The sequence below is a fragment of the Periophthalmus magnuspinnatus genome, chromosome 10 (genome assembly GCF_009829125.3).
Source record: "Periophthalmus magnuspinnatus isolate fPerMag1 chromosome 10, fPerMag1.2.pri, whole genome shotgun sequence".
NCBI classification, from domain to species: domain Eukaryota; kingdom Metazoa; phylum Chordata; class Actinopteri; order Gobiiformes; family Gobiidae; genus Periophthalmus; species Periophthalmus magnuspinnatus.
In genome coordinates this window covers 10,906,854-10,924,453 of record NC_047135.1, presented here as the reverse complement: position 1 = coordinate 10,924,453, position 17,600 = coordinate 10,906,854, and the positions used below count along the sequence as shown (strand labels likewise).

The 17,600-nt window shown below is 38.7% G+C and overlaps 1 protein-coding gene across 1 annotated transcript in view; it reads left to right on the top strand.

The window, feature by feature from the left end:
* The window catches only part of gpc3 (glypican 3), a 279,747-nt gene that overhangs the window by 104,015 nt on the left and 158,132 nt on the right, over nt 1-17,600 (top strand). The gene's annotated exons all lie outside the window — the stretch shown is intronic.

Here is a 17,600-nt window from a genome sequence, read left to right as displayed (position 1 = left end):
TTCAGCCCCTGGTCCTGTTATGTGCTCCTGATGTCACAAGCAGTTCACCCCTTCATGCAGTTTTAATCACAGCCAACCTTATTCCTCATCTTGTTTTTACACATAACTCACTTCACACAGACAGGGCCCTGCACCATTGTGAGACCAGATTTTAAAACAGTATTTTTATCCTGCATTTAGGTCAACCATTTTGGTATTGTGTTTTTGAAAGAGGATTTGTCACTGGTTTTTGTACAAAGCTCTTTCTCCCATTAGCCTTTGCTGTCCACATTTGAATTCAAGATACCATTTTTTCTTTTTAAAGTGTAGTTATTGTGAAGCATTACAGAATTCAATATATAATTAAAAATAATTGATTCATGTGGCATAAAGTTCAAAACTGTCCATAGATTAATATTAAGGAGAAGGGCAGGTCTGAATTCTATGTTGTTTTTTTTTAATGATTGTAGTTTTGACCTGGTTAATATCTGTGCCATTACTGGGACTGTCCTCAAAAATTTGTAGTAAGTAGAATGTTAATTTATGAATTCTGTCATTATTAGTTAAAATTGTGAGTTGCCCATTGAGGTATATAGGCCTCTTCCCTCCTTGTGAAACTGTGATATAAAATGGTGTGTATATGGTATTGGTGTTAGTGTTGTATCTATGAAGGAAGATTTGACACTTTCCCTCATTAGCCTTTGCTGCTCAGATTATGGTTTTGACCTGGTTAATATCTGTAATTACTGGGTCTATGTGTAATTTGTAATTACTGGATCTATCCACAGAAACTGACATTAAGTTGAATATCTCTGTCTGCATTCAATAACTGTTTTTTAACATTACGATGAAAAAGTTGCCAGGCCCTTCTACTTTCTGTTCGAATCCAGAAGGGTCTGAAACCGGATCACAAAGTGTGATGAACCTCCATGATCCAACTGAAGCTGCTAATTTGTAGCACAAGTCTCTCAAATGTAGAAAATATCTCCTCTCGAAAATGCTCATATCATTCAGAGCAAAATATATAAGTGTTTGGTGCTTTGATTGTTGATTCTACAGAAAGTCTTTCAGTTTTCTGTGCATGTTTGTTTTGACACAAACAGACCATGCATCTCTCTGCTTGGTTAATCCGCCTGTCAATCACGCCAAACATAAATCACGGGGAAACAGGATACAGTTCCAAACCCACTCGTCTTTGTAAAGTTTTGTCAAAACAAAACCCTGCTGGCCAGGTAAATCAAAATCACTGATTCAAAAGACTTCAAAATGATGACAGAAATACATGTGATCATAGTATCAGGTCTGATTGTTGTTAGTTTAAGATTAAAATGGTAATTTGTGGACTCAATCCTTGGCATAAATCCATCAATAAAGTTGAACATGGGAGATTATGCTATGCTATGAAGTTGTGAACACATGACAGCAGCTTTTGAACAGTATTTTTCCTGCTTTTAGGTCAGCCATTTTGTTATTGTGTCTTTGTAGGAGGATTTGTCACAGGTTTTAGTCCAAAGCCTTCTATCTCATTAGCCTTTGCTGTCCTCTTTTAAACTCCATATCGGCTGGAATAAATTGACTCATCCTAATAGGGCATGGTCACGAAATAAAGCCTGTTTTTGTGCAAATACTCCCGTAATTGAAATAACAAGCGCCCTCCGTTCCTCTTGGATTCACCTCACGTACTTTGTCCTAATTTGCACACCGTAGACCACGCCGCTAGCCCTTGTAGCATGTTGTTGTTTGATTCTAGCTGTTGTTTTTCGAGCCTAAGTGGATTGTTTGTTGGATCAGATTGGTCTAATGCACTGAGGTGAGATAAAAGGCCTGAAGCGTGGGGCACTGAGAGGTTTTGCAAGTTCATTTAGGTAAAAACAAGCTAGGCTAATGGGCCTCAGGGGCAGGTGTTAATGCCTACTTCATAATGAGCCTAATCAAAGCAGTGCTAATAGTAAGAGAGATGTGAAACCACTGAACTGTGAATGGAAACTGTGCAACATGGTTTAATTGATCTTAATGGGCTGTTTGCTTATAGAGTTTGAGTGTTTGTAGAGTAATGACGTTTGTATGAATGTAACAGAGCTTTAGATTGAATGCGAAAACTCCTGGGTCATACTGATATAAACATTAAACATCACATTAAATGAACGTTTAGTAGCCTATTCAGCATCTTAATACCTCCATTGGTTTAAGTTTCAGCTGACACAATTCTGATACTCATTAATTGTGGGGTTTTTTCATACACAATAGAAAAAATGTCAGTGAGCAAACAGGCAAAACTGAACCAAGTCTTGCATCTTGATTTGATGTTTACTGTCGTCATACTATTATCGCTACTTAGTGATCCCCATGTTTCTGAAGTTCATAAACCTTAAACTGAACTTTTTACCCAAAAAATTGACATGAATAAAATGATTTTATTGCACTGCTTGTTTCCATGGAAATGTTGTTCCTTTGGCTATAATATTCCACACTGTGGCATGAAACTCATCTATCTCTATCTTGGAGAATGTTCTCAAGTGGCTTTAACTTTTTATTTCCATGGAATCATGTAGGTGATATGCCACCTTCAGAAAGTTATGCAGTGTTGCTTCAAGTTTTGCATTCTCAAAATGGGATCTGATTTAAAAAAAAATTAAATATCTATACAAAGACACATTTATTATCGGTAAATTTTGGCTTTTAAGATTTTAAGATTGTCAGCCTTTAAAGTTTGTATACAGTTATGTTTTGTCACTTGTGTTTGTCTCTTACTTGCCAATGGTTTCACAGCCGTCACTACGATGAAAACAGTGTTGTGACTACAAAGTGCTAGATGAGTTCCTACATCCTCTGCTTCTGATAACTTCCACCGTGACCCGAGCAGAGATGACAAAATGCCTTCTCCGTTTCTCATGCATTTTTTACAAGGACAGAGTCTGGGAGTGTGCTTAGTAAAAGTGACACAGTACCACCATCCACTGTCCAAGCCCTGCCCAAAGCCCAGGAGAGAGATCGGGTTTAACCACGACATTTCGGAGCAAGCGCCAGACAAGACCCGAGGGGCAAGAAAGGACTGGATCTGCTTACACTACTGTGAGAGAGAGAGGAATAAAGAGAGGGAGAAAGAGAGGGCCAGTTGGATGCCCCAGGTTAAGAGGCTAAAAATTAGAACAGTGTGCGCCACTAATGACCTACTGGAGGGGGAACCCATTTAGAGCAACACTGGAGATCGGGAGCAGAGAGAAGAGAGAGGGACATGGAGAGGGAAGAAGAGAGAAAGAGGGAGAGAGGGAAAGAGAGAGGTAGGGAGTAAGAGATAGTGGGAGGAAGGTGAGAGACAGGCAGGAGAGAGAGAATGAAATTGAAAAATAGGGAGCGAGAGTGAGAGAGAGAGAGACAGGGAGGACAGAAATGGAAATGGAGAGGGAAGGAGAAGGAAAGAGGGTGACTAGACAGAGGGAGAGAGCGTGGGTGGGAAGAGAGACAGACGGAGAAGGAAGAAAATTGAAAAGGAGAATATGGCAGAAGAAAGGAGAGGTGGGAGGGAGAACAGGATAGGGAGAGAGGGATAGAATTATTAAAGAGAGTGAAGAGGGAGGAGAGAGGAAAATTGAAAGGGAGAGGTGTAGAGGAGAGAGGGTGAGAGATCAGAGAAAGCAAGACAGAGAGGAGGCAGGGGGATTGAAAGGGAGAGAGAGGGAGAGTGAAGGAGAAAGAGGGACAGAGTGATTAGAAAGAGGACTGTGATGACAACTGTGCAGACCCATCCGCAATATTGTAACATTCATCCATTATCATAACCCTATAGGCCTGTTGTATACTGTGCTAACTGTCTGTGAAGTCATTGAAAATGTGTTGCAGTGTTCATTCAAACACTTAAAACACTTTGTAATGGGCTCTGTTCAGTCTTGGAGCTGATGGCTTTGGGCTGTGTGGTTTATTTGACAGGATCTATTTAGTTGAATTTTCATTATTAGGGACAATAATGAACATTTCTGTAAAAAGTGCCTGTAGCTATAAAGTTAGTTTTCCATCATTTGGGAAGTTTTAAAGTGCCTACAAAGCAATAACAATACACAACATTTTCAGTTAGTTTAAGTTGGTTACAATTTGGTAGGACATATATAAAATTTGCATTGCTGATACATTTTTCAAGTTTCATTTTTCACAGACAAAATAGTCATATAGTCAATATTTTCTCTAAAATAAGCAGAAGTATTTATGTTGGCATTGCCATGTTTGTTTTGGATTGTTTGGGTGCTTCACATTAGCTTCCTTCCAGTTCACAATGCTGTTCTGTGATTGGTCCGCCAACCAGCGGCCAGGCCCTATCGCACCAGCAGGAGCACCTCAAGTTGGATTTTCATGAGTTTGTAAACTCACAAATATTAAGAAAACCCATCTTGATGTGTATGTGTACTGAAACCTCAGCAATAGTTCCCTTTCAGAGCTCCATGAAGTATTTCACATGGACATAATTTAAAAGTGGAGATGAGGTCGCATGAGGTCTCGGGTCCATTTTATTTAAAAGTAAAGAAGGTTGAATGAAGTCTCAGATACTTTTAATTTAAAAGTAAAGATGAGGTCGAATGAGGTCTCAAATACTTTTTACTAGAGCAAAAGAAAAACATCCAGTCATGCATAAAAGTATTGTTTGTTAATCTCTAATGTATTCTAAATGAATCAATGCTTTGTTCAAACAGTGCTCTCCTTCTCATTCATAAATTTCCTCTTTTTTAACCAGATTTAGTCGCAGCAGCGCATGTCCCAATTTGTTCCAGATATTTGGAGCACAAAATGTGAAATGTGTCTTTCTCAGGTCAGTGAAACCTGCAATAACAGTACGCAGCCGGGCAGCAAATAAACAGTGAAGTACAAAGCAACGAGGAATTAACATGAAATCAAAACCTGCTTTGGGAGAAAAATGCAATATTAATATCAAACAAATGTTATTCACCAGAAATGTCTTTGCAAAATAAGCACTGGGTTAGATTCGTGCCTGTCAATCATTTCAGGCTGGTTTATAGTCACAAACCCTTGTCACAAATTCTAAAATGTCCGACTCCATTGAAAGCACTCTTTGAATATAATTGGATTCATGCACTGGTCTTATACTGTAAACTCCTTTTTTTTTTAACCATATACTAATATATATTTTTAACACAGAGAATAATAATTGCTTCTTACTATGTGGTGATATTACTTTGAAAAAACGTTTCCTTGTAATGATTTATTTATTTAGTTAGTTACTAGCCAGATTTATTCCTTTCATATATCATGCACTCTAAGCATCCTAATTATTCCCTGCAATGAGTTTATAAATACTTTTCTCTAGAGACCGGAGCAGACTTTTTCCGTGATGGTCAAGCTAACAACAACTAGCATGCTAACACGCTTCTCTGATCATCAGATAATAAAACTCTTTATAGTTAGATGCAAACTGCATGCAACTGACTTGTTTAGGTCTCAAGAGCTGCTTCTACAATATATGTGTACTGCGTGAAGACACATTATGCTCAAATACATGGAAAAAAATTGGGTACAGAGCCTTTAAGGTTTTTACTTTCCCTATGGTGATTTGTTCTGTTTGAATAGTTATTCCCTAACACTCCACCATCCAACATAAACAAACTGAAGAAAAATGTAATAATTTTTTCTATGTATTTATTTGACCCAGCAATTGGGCTCTCTTTTTCATGGGTGCCCTTTTATAAAATAAATATAAAATACAGTACAATAAAATACAGTATATATAATAAAGTAAAGCTATAGCCTTGTCTTACAGTATGAGCTTTTGAGGTGAGTGAAAAGATGAAACTCTCAGGTGTGTTGGTATTGTTTATACAAAGCCTCCGACTTCATTCACAAAGAAGTAAAGAGGTCTCAGCAAAGGTCAGACTTTCTCATGTTAACTTCCAAGGACACAGCCTTCTACTGTACTTAAAACAAGTCTAAAGCCAGTCAGAAAAGGCCTATGTGAAAGATGTAGAGAGGCTACCAGCACCAATGGAAGCTATCTACATTACTTCTGTGTGATACCAGCTTTGGTCTGGCAGAAGAAGAGCAGAAAGCACAGGTGACTCTCAAGAATGGCCAGGTGAGGGGAGGGCAGAACAGGATTTCGCATTTGCCATCTACTGGTGAAAAAAAACCTAAACAAACCTGCTGACAGTAGCCAGGCCCTTCAACAGAAACAACAGGGCAAGAAGCCTCACATGGGTCCCCTCTAATGTAAATGAATACAATGAAGGTCTTATTCTGGGCCCCTAAAGAGCCCTGGAGCCCGGAACAACAGACCCCTTTGCCCCCTCTGTCTACTCCTCTGATGGCAGCTTTAAATAGTATCAATCATTGTCTATTAGATTAGAACAGAGAGAAAGGTCAAATTAAGTTATCACAAACAAACCATATAATCCATTCTATTTATGGTGGTGTAAACTAAAATCCATAAATGACCCTTAAGTTGTCCCTGTATCTTTTTTCCAGTGTGAAATAAAGTATTAAAGGTATTAAATAGCTTAGACGTAGACATTACACTTAAAAATTATTTGGACACAATAGCTTACATGATGAGAATACACTTCTTGCAAGAGAGTAGCAAGAGTATGTACATATAGTACTATATAATATGCACACAAGAGGTGGGAATGCTTGGTTGGTTGATTGGTATATCTCAGTCACATTAAGTCCAGCTATTCAATTCTATGATTTCAATTGCACAATTAATGTATTCTTTGATTAAAATCCATTAATTGTGAAACTTTCCTTTGAACAGAATGAATAGAAATGATTCAAGGTTATTGTCAGCTCACTGCAGAGTTCACACACATCCAATCAAAGCACGCTCTGATTCTGATTGAGATATCAGTGTTATCGTGGTTCATATTTTTAGATAAACGGGTTTCTGTGCGTATGGCACATGAAAAGATGAAGGTCTCTCTCCACCGCTCCTTCTGTCTATCTCTCTCTACCGCTCTCTCTGTCTGTGTTTCTCCACCGCTCCCTCTAGCTATCTCTTTCTACTGCTCCCTCTCTGTCTGTCTCTCTCCACCGCTCCCTCTCTATCTCTCTCCACCTCTTCCTTTCTCTCTCTCTACCACTCCCTCTTTCTGTCTCTCTCTCCATTGCTCCCTCGCTCGATCTCTCTCTCCACTGTTCCCTCTCTCCACCGCTACCTCTTTCTATCTCTCTCTTTCTCCATCACTCTCCCGCTCTCTCCACCTCCCTCTGTCTGTTTAATGTCTGCACTGGCTCTGTGTTAATGATGAATGAAAAAATATTCAAGCATTTGCTGTTACATGTTGTGTTGTAGTTGACGCATGTGAAGCTAAAAGAGCAAAGAGCCAAAACATTAAGGCCATCCATACATACCCAAGCTTTGTGTATTTCAGCCTGTTCCTTATTGTAGAAGCCAGACTTGGACTTGGTGTAGACCTGGTTTAGACCTTTTTAGTAGTTGGTTTACTCCCGATTTAGTTTGAGTCGAAACATGGTTTAGATCAGGGATGCCCAAACTCTTTTCACCGAGGGCCATATCTTGAAAAATATTTGAGGGCCAGTGGTCAATAGAGTGGATAATTCAGATGGGTGCATTTAACATAGTTTTGACTTCATACTATAAAATAAGACTTGATATTAGGTCTGTATGACAATTCAATGTGATGTTATTTAGGATATATTGGTAGGATTACTCAAATTTGCCGTAAAAAGTACTGATTATGATCAATTGGACCAGTTCAATTGAAGGCTTGAGGGCCACTAAAGTGAAAGGTGCCCTTTGTAACTCTCCACCACCTACTTTTCTCCATAAAAATGTACTTTGCTTTGCCTGGAATGTTCTACAGTATGACATTTAAGTTGTCTATCTCCATGGAAGCCAAGTTACATGTCAGGGATCTCATTACAAAACTACAACTGTACAGACAAAACACAAACTTTCTCCATCTTACTTAAACTTCCTCACATCTCATCTCTTAGTTCATACTAATCATTTACATTCCAGGTAAAGCAATAACATTTCCTTGAAGACAAAAGAAAAGTGACATAAACCTTTCATATTGTGATTTCTCAGTATCCTGATCTCATAATCTCCACTGAGCCTGTATGTAAGTGTCTGTACCGCTGAGTGCAGCAGTGGTGGTGTGTCTGAGGGGCAGTAGCAGCAGTTAGTCTTATCAGTGCAAGTAGAGCCTGTATAATTATTTAGCCTGGCTTTAATCCAGCTCTCTCTCTCTTCTCATTCTCTCTCCATTTCCTTCTCTGTCTCTCCCTTTATATCGACCTTTCTCTCTCTCTTTCCCTGTCTCTCTCCAACTCTCTGCCTTTCTCTTTCTCTCTCTCTCCCTCTGTTTCTCTTTTCTCTGTCTTTATCCATCTATTTCTCTGTCTGCCTTTCTTTCTCCGTGTCTTTTCTCTGTCTGTCTTTCTCACTCTCTCTGGTTCCCTTTCTCTCTCTTTCTTCTCTGTCACATGCTGTCTTTCTTTCTCTGTGTCTTTTCCTCTCTGTGTCTCTGTCTCTCCTTCTCTGTCTGTCTTTCTCATTCTCTCTCTCTGGTTCCCTTTCTCTCTTTCTCTCTCTCTCTCTCTCTCTCTCTCACTCCCTCTCTTCTCTTTCTCTCTCTGTATGTCTTTCTCTGTCTCTCCCCCTCTATCTTTCTCTGTCTCTCCTTCTGTCTTTCTCACTCACTCACTCTCTCTCTCTTTCATCTCTTTCTCTCTCTGCCTTTTTATCTTTGTGTGTCTCCTTCTTGTCCTTCCTGTCTTTCTCACTCTCACTCTTTCTTTAACTTTCATTGTCTCTCTTTCTTCTCTGTCTCTCTCTGCCTGTCTTTCTCTGTGTCGCTCCTTCTCTGTGTGTCTTTCTCATTCACTCTCTCTTCTCTTTCTCTCTCTGCCTTTCGATCTCTGTGTCTCTTCATCTCTGTCTGTCTTTCTCACTGTCACTCTCTTTCCTTTCATTGTCTCTCTTTCTTCTCTGTCTCTCTGTCTGTCTTTCTCACTTTCTCTCACACAGGGATTAAATGGCTTCTTCTAACGCAGCTTTCATCCATGTCATAATGTTGTTTACTGATCCAATACTTATCTGCTGTTGTGTTTTAATTTTATTCACAAACGCTTCAGTAATTTCCGCCTTTTTAGTCCATGCGGATCTCAAAATTCTTGAAAAACCTCACTTGTTTCTACAAAATGGAAATTGGTTAAAATCTTATGGGTACTCCAACTTCAAAGGTACGCTATGGACCTTTTTGGCACCACCTGCTTGTTTCCAGGGAGATCTTTTATACTCTCCCTGAAATGTTCCACAGTGTTCCATGGAGACAAGCAGATAACAGAGCAAGATAAAAGATTCAGGTTAGATTTGTGGATCTGTAGACCACTTGTCTCAGATCAATAATGCATGTAATCTATTTCAGAGTATTTTATTAGCAATACAGACACCAGACAATGACATAACACCTTTATTGAGAAAAGCAAGTAATAGACCCTGAAACAGAAAAGGGACATAGTACAAACCCCAGCTAAGTGCCTCGAAATCTGGTTGTTTTGTAACAGGTTGCCATATGTCAAAAGAAAGAACATAACTGTCCCGTTCCTTATGTTATTACGAGAGCTGTTGAGAACTCATGTGGTGATGTCTAAAACAGTGAACATTCTGCTCCCTGCTCCTCATCTCATCCTCTCTTCCTCCTCCTCTTCCTCTGGTGTCTTTGTAGCGTTGCGTTTGTTCAAAAGAAAAGTGTCACCCTCTCCAGAGTCTGCACTCGCATGTCGTAGATTTATGTCGTAGATTTAATTTCACTTTTGTTCTTCTGGCTGGCGTCTCACTGTGCTCCTCAAAGCATCGCAGTCCCCTCTGTCACTCACACTCTGCACGCTTTCAAATGACAACCCTCCCTGCTGATTCTCGCCTTTTTTCAAACAAGAAAAATGGCTTCACTCTTTCATTTAAGGTTTGGGGGAATCGTGCGTATATGCATTTTTTTGGTGATGTATGTTGCCCAAAGGAAGCTTGGTCAAGAGGAGATGTTGCCTTGAAGAAAGAGGAGAAATCTTAAAAAAAACAAAACATTTGTGCCAAAGTAATTTCCTGACATGGTCTTGTCCTTTCATTCACTGCATTCCCAAGGCTGCCTATTATTTTTCAAAGAACAGTGGAGCGCTTGGTGCCAGGATGAACTGAAGCAACCCCTGTGCAGCGGCTCCCCACCCCTGGTTTTATCCCCAATAACCCCCCAATGTTACAACCAAGCTTTCTTATGTAAACAGCATTACCTGGGACGCTGCACAGTATGGAATTAAACTTATTTTATCTATTCAATTACAGGTGTTTTTATTATTCAAATAAACTTTAAAAAATATCCATTATTGTGAGTGGGCTTGCCTCTCCACAGACCTGATGGTACTATCTACTTGCCTCCATTGAGATGTGTAATGCTATACTGTGGGACAATCAAGACAAACCATACATAAACACAACCAAAAATTATTTGTTTTGTTTGTTTTTTGTTTGTATTGTATTTTGAACAGGGCACCCATGAAAAAGAGAGTCCAAGTGCTCTCATTAGGAAAGAAACGGGCATGGAAACATAAGCCCCTCCCAGTGTCATAGTACTCGAAACCGGCCTTGGTCTCGAGACCAGCCCTCGAGAGCATTTGTACTTGGTCCTGGCCTCAAGAGCATTTGTATTTGGTCTTGGCCTTGTCTCAAGGGCACTTGGACTCGAGGTCTGACACTGGACGAGTGTGATCACATTTCATCCGATCCCTGCTGTCAGGAGGAAACTTCTCACTTCTCACCAGTGGACACCGTGTGGCACATCACTACACACACGCCCCCAGCGCCACAAGAAGATTAGGATGCAAGGAAAGAAGGAGGCAAGGATACAAGAATGCAAGGAAACTAGGATGCAAGGAAGGAAGGAAGGAGGCAAGGACACAAGGAAGCAAGGATGCAAGAATGCAAGGAGACTGACATGCATGGAAGGAAGGAGTCAAGGAAGGAAGGATATGAGGAGGCAAGGATGCAAGGAAGCAAGGACACGAGGATGCAAGGAAGGAAGGATGGAAACAAGCAAGGAGGGAAGGACACAAGGAAGCAAGGATACAAGAGGAAAGGATGCAAGGATCCATCTACGCTATGAGGATCCAAAAAAGGGGGTGCAAAGTGTTTCAGTACAGTACAGTTTGTTTGGCTTTAAAGCCTAAATCAGCATTAATCAGATGAAATTGTGATAGATTTTAAAAACTGTGATATACATGGGTCAAAATATCAGAAAAACACAAATTAATGCAGAAAATGATAAAGACGGGCTTGATTTGGTCTCGATTACACAGTGCACCTTTTAACCTTTCTTTGTAGCATGATGTCACAGTTTCACTTGTACCCACTGTGTTAGTGTATTAGCAATAACAGTGAAGCAGTAGTGTTTTAGCAGCTGGGGCAGCAGTAATAACAATAGCCAGCTGAAAAGCCAATAACCCTCAATACATTGCATTATTTATGTAATATTTAATGGAGTGACTTATGTGGCTGAGGCTGCCCAAGTCATCTTTTTTTTTTTTTTTTATCCCAGTTTGGGGTCAATAATTGCACTACTTGACATATGAGCTGTTGGCCTTACACACAGGCTGATATTTGATTGGTCACTATATTCTAATGGCACAATTATCTTCTATGTAAATATACCACTCTTCTCTTTTAGTTTAGTATCCCAAAACCTACATACATTTTTTACTGAGGGACTTAGTGACTTCATCTGGAGAAAAAAATATATATAAATAAATCCATAAATCAACAGTTCCTTTAAATAGTTCAGTATGTTCAAATAGTGGCACTGTCTTCCATGTATGCATCACTTTTCTTCATCCCCTTCCCCTCTCCTCTCTGGGGTGTTAGTGCCTGTAGACTCCTATGTGACAGACAGTAGCTCTCTGCAGTGATAGGAGTGACCCTGTGTCTGTCTGAACACAGTGAGGAGGAGCCACAGTCACATTAAACAGACTCAGATCTGACAGGACGTCCCGCGGAGGCTGCACTGCTGTGCCCTGTCCCCACTCACAGGGCACCACATGGAAGCAGGAGATATGTGATACACTGAAGGTTGTACAGGTGGAAATGAGTGTCTGTGTGTACTATAAGGAGAGGGAGGAACTATTGGACATTCTGTTGTAATTTTTGAAAGGAAAAATAAACTTTTATGAGCTTGTTTTACTCAAAGTTTCTATTCTAATTGATTCAGGCATGTTTGAGTAATCCTATATTGTCCTGCATTCAAGTTTTGAGTTCTCTGTTTTCACCCACCCCCTATCTCCTCCGACTGTCATACTTGCTGTTATTTGAAAAGGTCAGACTCTTTTATGCAAGTCCACACATGACATAGTTGATTTTATTTAATTTTTCAGCTTCTGTCTATCATGGTGACAAATATTGTATGTAGAAGTTAAATGTAGATGTGTCCTTGTTTGTAAGTGAATCTTTTTCATCAATACAAGAAATACATCCCTTCTCCAGACACCAATACAAAGCCCTGTGTTGTTCGCTTCTTTCATTGATATCTCCATTGTTATTAAGTGTGGATAGATGCATACTAAGATAAAAGAACCCACATCTCTCCCTCTCTTTTACTTCCCCCCCTTTCTCTCTCCTCTCTTTTCTTCTTTCTACCCTTGTCTATTGCTTTCTCTCTTCTCACTCTGTCCTCTCTCTTTCTTCTTCTCCTCCCTTTCTCTGTATCCCTCTCTCTCTGTCTCTCTCTCCCCTCTTCCTCCCACTTACTCTGTCTCTCATCCTCTCATCCCCCCGCCGCCCTTTCACCATCTCTCTCTTACCCCCTTCTTTCTCTTGTTTATGTACAGATGATGTATGCAGCCTTTTGTTAAACTCTCACTGTATTTAATTTCTTTAAAAAGTGAAAAGGTGCCATCGCATTAGCCCTGGTTCAGTGCTAGCATAACCTCCTTTATGGTCAAATTGGCACTTACCATAACAGGGAGTCATCTAGAGGCTATAAAAATGTCTATAAGCATTCGCCTTGTAATAAAGCGGCAGTTATGGCCATATTATTTTAGCGTTTACTCTCCAGTTCAGACTAAATAGCTCTCTAGTCTGTGCATTTATCTTTAACCACATGCTTTTCCAATGACATTACTGACAGGTTTCAGCTTCCTGTTATGCAATATTTGAGGACTTATTCCCATGCAAAAGATATATTTTGTTTTAAATTGTTAATCGCTTTGGCAGCAGCTGTAATTTTTCATCATTCTGAAACTCATGGGTAGCTGTGTTCTTTCTTCATGAGATGTTGTTATACAGTGTCATTGTGTATATGTATAAGTAAGTAAAAGATTAAGATTAAGATAAACTTTATTTTCCCCAAGGGGAAATTTGCCATAGGCTCACTGCTCACTCACCCGCAGTTTAAAACACAGTTACATTCACACATCACACTGCAGACAGACAACAGTTAATGTCCATTGTCCATTGTCCATTTTGTGCACAAACATAAAGTGTCCCAGTCACTGCCCCATATCATAAATATCATTAATAACAACCATAAATTCAGCACATTAAGTTCACAGGTTCTGAAGCACACTGGAGATTAAAGTGACTTAAGTGTGCCTCCGTTGAGCAGATTTATTCAAGAGGCCAGCAGAAGTGGGACCGATGAGAGTTTATATCTGTTACTCTTAAAGTTATGCGCTCGATAACGCTTGATGGAAAAATTTTATATTCACCATGCCACAGGTAAGACAGGTTCCCGACAATTCGTCTGGCCTGAGTGAGCACAGAGTTAAGAAAAATGTCCTGAAGAGAAGGAAACTCTTTCCTGTCAATCATCTTCATGGCCTTATTTACCAGTTTTTCAAGTTTAGTTTTACATTGGACAGTTAAATAACCAAACCAGGTAACAATACTGTCGCACAACAGCATTATAACAACGTGTCCTCTGGGACAACTTAGAACAAAGAAAATCAATGTGTACAATTCCATTGCACAATCAACATACACACCCAAATATTTAAGACGCAAGATTACAAGATGTAACTTCAATTTGTCTGCCCTCAGTGACAACAGGATTATGAGTTTGCAGAGCTCGAGGATCAAACACCATCTCCTTAGTTTTGTTCACATTAAGAGTTAAGTGATGATCATTGCACTAAGACAGAAAAGAGTTTATCTCTTTATGGTAGGTGGGGACACAGTCACCATTGTTAAGAATGCTCATAAGAAGATCCCCATTTGTATCTAAGGGCACCAGAACTCTTAAACCGCTCTGTCTTACTAAAGAGTGAAGCAGTTCAAACAAGACAAAGAACATTAGCTGCCAATCTGGTGAACATTTATAGACCTATGCACAAAGATGCAAATCATGAGAAAACAATTAATGACATCACAAGGTGCAGCCAAATGTTTCCAGTGCTAGAGACTTAAAGGTTCACTGTGTATTTTTCTGGTAGAGGGTCTGTCATCTGTCTTCATGGAGATATTATTGCTTTGTTTGGAATGTTCCACAGCATGGCATTACACTAATCTATTTTGCATCTATTCTCGATTACAGGGTTTTTATTGCTCTAAAATGACTTGAAAATCACCTCTCCAAACATCTCCTTTAACTTGACCCGGTGGCGTCAGCTTATCTTCGCAGAGATCGATAAGTTACTGGGGTCTGTCACCTGATTGACAGAACCTTCACCAGTAAAATTACATAGTACATCTTTAACAGTGAGTAGATTCATTCATTCATATCATGATATTGTCCCCCAAATAGAAACAGCAGAAAAATAATAATGCCAACACCAGTAGCTCAGCACTAAAGCATCATTCTGTGGCAGTAATTGAGTTAAATATCACTTTTTATTTTGAAGAGTCATTTTTTGTAAATAGGCCTAATACAAAGCCAAAACCCCACAGTGTCTTGGCTCAGTGTACCCGGTCCTTTCAGGTCTGCAGCAGGAGGCAGGCTGCATGGACAAAGACTCTCAAATCAAATGAATACAAATCTATATTAATCTCTATTATAACAACCACAGCCAGTACAGTGTTTATTTTAATACAATTTGTGTATCTCAAACCTCACAGTTGGAAATGGCCTATTATAATGAATAGACCAATTACTGTAGAAAAAGTCTGTCTGAGGGGAGATGAGCTTCTGTGTGAGATATTTATTCATATCATGTAAAGATCTGGACTTATGGTCTTTGTTTCATTTCTGGCATATGTGATTTGGTAAAATGTGTTTCAAATCATGTAGATTCAGCCTGTTTTTCAGACTTCAGTGAACCTCATTTATTTGCTGAATGGTTTCTGAGACTGGCGCTTTCACACTCCCTCAAACCAGAATTTTAAGTTTGTCCAAGTCTAATTCGTCTCTGTAAAGTCTAATGGTAGAAGACAAAGATTTCCGCACAAATCATTTAAAGGTGCACTATGTAATTTTCTTATGTATCTTCATGCTTGTCTCCATGGAGATGTCATTGCATTACCAAAATTATATTCCACATTATGGTAATAAGTCTACCTCATTGGATACAAGTGGATCAACTTACAAGTCTGTTCTGTGAGAGAAGGGACTAACACCAAGATAGTGTGTTCTTCAAGGTATTTTTAGAAATATATGTAATTGATTACATGCAAAATATGTAGGTTAATGCCATATTATTGAACATTCAAGTACAAGAAAGTAGCAGACCCTCCATCAGAAAAGTTCAATAGTGCATCTTTAAACTAAAATGACAGAAGTAGAATTAAAAAGTAGTTATTCATCACATTAAGCAAAACAGAACCAGTGGCAGTAATTCTTTTTACTCCTACCTGAGACTTTAAATATGTATAATTAAAGCTAGATTGGATTGGCCAATATATATATATATATATATATATATATATATATATATATATATATATATATATATATATATATATATATATATATATATATATATATATATATATATATATATATATATATATATATATATATATATATATATATATATATATATATATATATATATATATATATATATATATATCGGCTGGTCAATATATCAGGCCAATATTTGGACTTTTCAGTGTATTGGCTATCAGCCAATACACTAAAAACATATTTTGTTTTAATCGATTTGCTGCCTAAAAAATACACACACACAAAGCTCTATAATAACACTTAAATACAAAGAGATAGCTGCACAAAATATGACTACACAGCTCTCTTATAGGTTTGCAGTTAAAAAAGGGCTTGGGGAAATTTGAAGTAAATTTAAATTGCATAATTTGTGGAAAATAATCAAAATCAACCCAAAAATATCTGCCATTAGTTGCCCTGTATTCTAAACATTTGGTATTGACATCGACCATGAAAAAAAACCCCCATATCAGTGAATCTCTAGTTATAATGCCATCAAACGTCGAATTTCTGAGCTCATTAGATCTTCACTGCGCAACTTACCAACGTTGACTTTAGCAGTTACCATTATTAGCCTGATTCAAACAGCTCATCACAAACCAAACTAAATATATTTGCTAAATTGACTGTACTTTATACACTTTATTCCATTCATTTACTCAATTTAGTTAAACTGTCAGTGGTTATATTAAAGCAAACTGGTCTAAAGCTGATTTTCAGGTTTATTTCTGTGCACCTTCACTTTCTGTTTGTTTAAATCAAATCCACTGAACAGGTTATGCACAGGTGGAGACTATAGAACCCCAAGCTGTATATGTATCTGACATCTTACACACATCTCACATCTCACACTTTTCCTCCTAATTGGTTTCAACTTGTCATTTTCCAAGTCATTCACAAAGATCTCGCTCTAATCCTGATGTTCAAAATATGCCACTAAAGCAGAGTTATTTATCCCATACTTCATTTTAAACAATTTGCAGTGGTCCAAAGTTATTCCTCACTTACCTTATGCATTCTAATCATTATAATTATTCACCATGATGAGTTTATAAGCACGTTTCACAACTTTCAGAGACCAGAGCACAGTTTTGTGGTCACAGTAAAGCTAACCACAACTAGCATGCTAAGAGAGCAATTCCTGATTACCACACAATAAAATGCTTTATAATGCAGATAACCCTTAGTGATATTTTTGATCTCAAGAGGACTACTCACTACTGGGGCAAGACATGAGTAAAAGTGGGCATAGGGCCTTTAATCCTTCAGTATGTCTGGTTTTCTCTCCCACACTCCTGTTTTTCCATTTTGTTTCTGTCAGACGGTTGCCTCCTCCATCGCTCTTGTCTCTTTGGATTTCAGAGGGAGGAAAGGCACCAGAGCGAAATGTAAAACTCACACAAAACTAACTAACTTTGAAGAGCTCATTCAAAAAGACCCAGAGCAGACCTTGGTTTTTCTGTTTGATGAAAAACTCATTTTCTTTGTCCACCAAACCTTGAAACAGCACGTATTTTATGCATCACATTTGAGTTTGAGGGACAGCAGAAGTGAAAGTGCTTAAATTAAAACAGATGCTTTATTTCATACATTTACGCGACCTTAGCCTATATCAGGCATGTCCAAACTGCGGCCCGGGGGCCAAATGCGGCCCTCAGACCAATTTTTCTTGGCCCTCAAGCTTCCAGGTGAATTAGCCTGTATTTCTTTAAACAATACTTTTTACTGTATATTTCT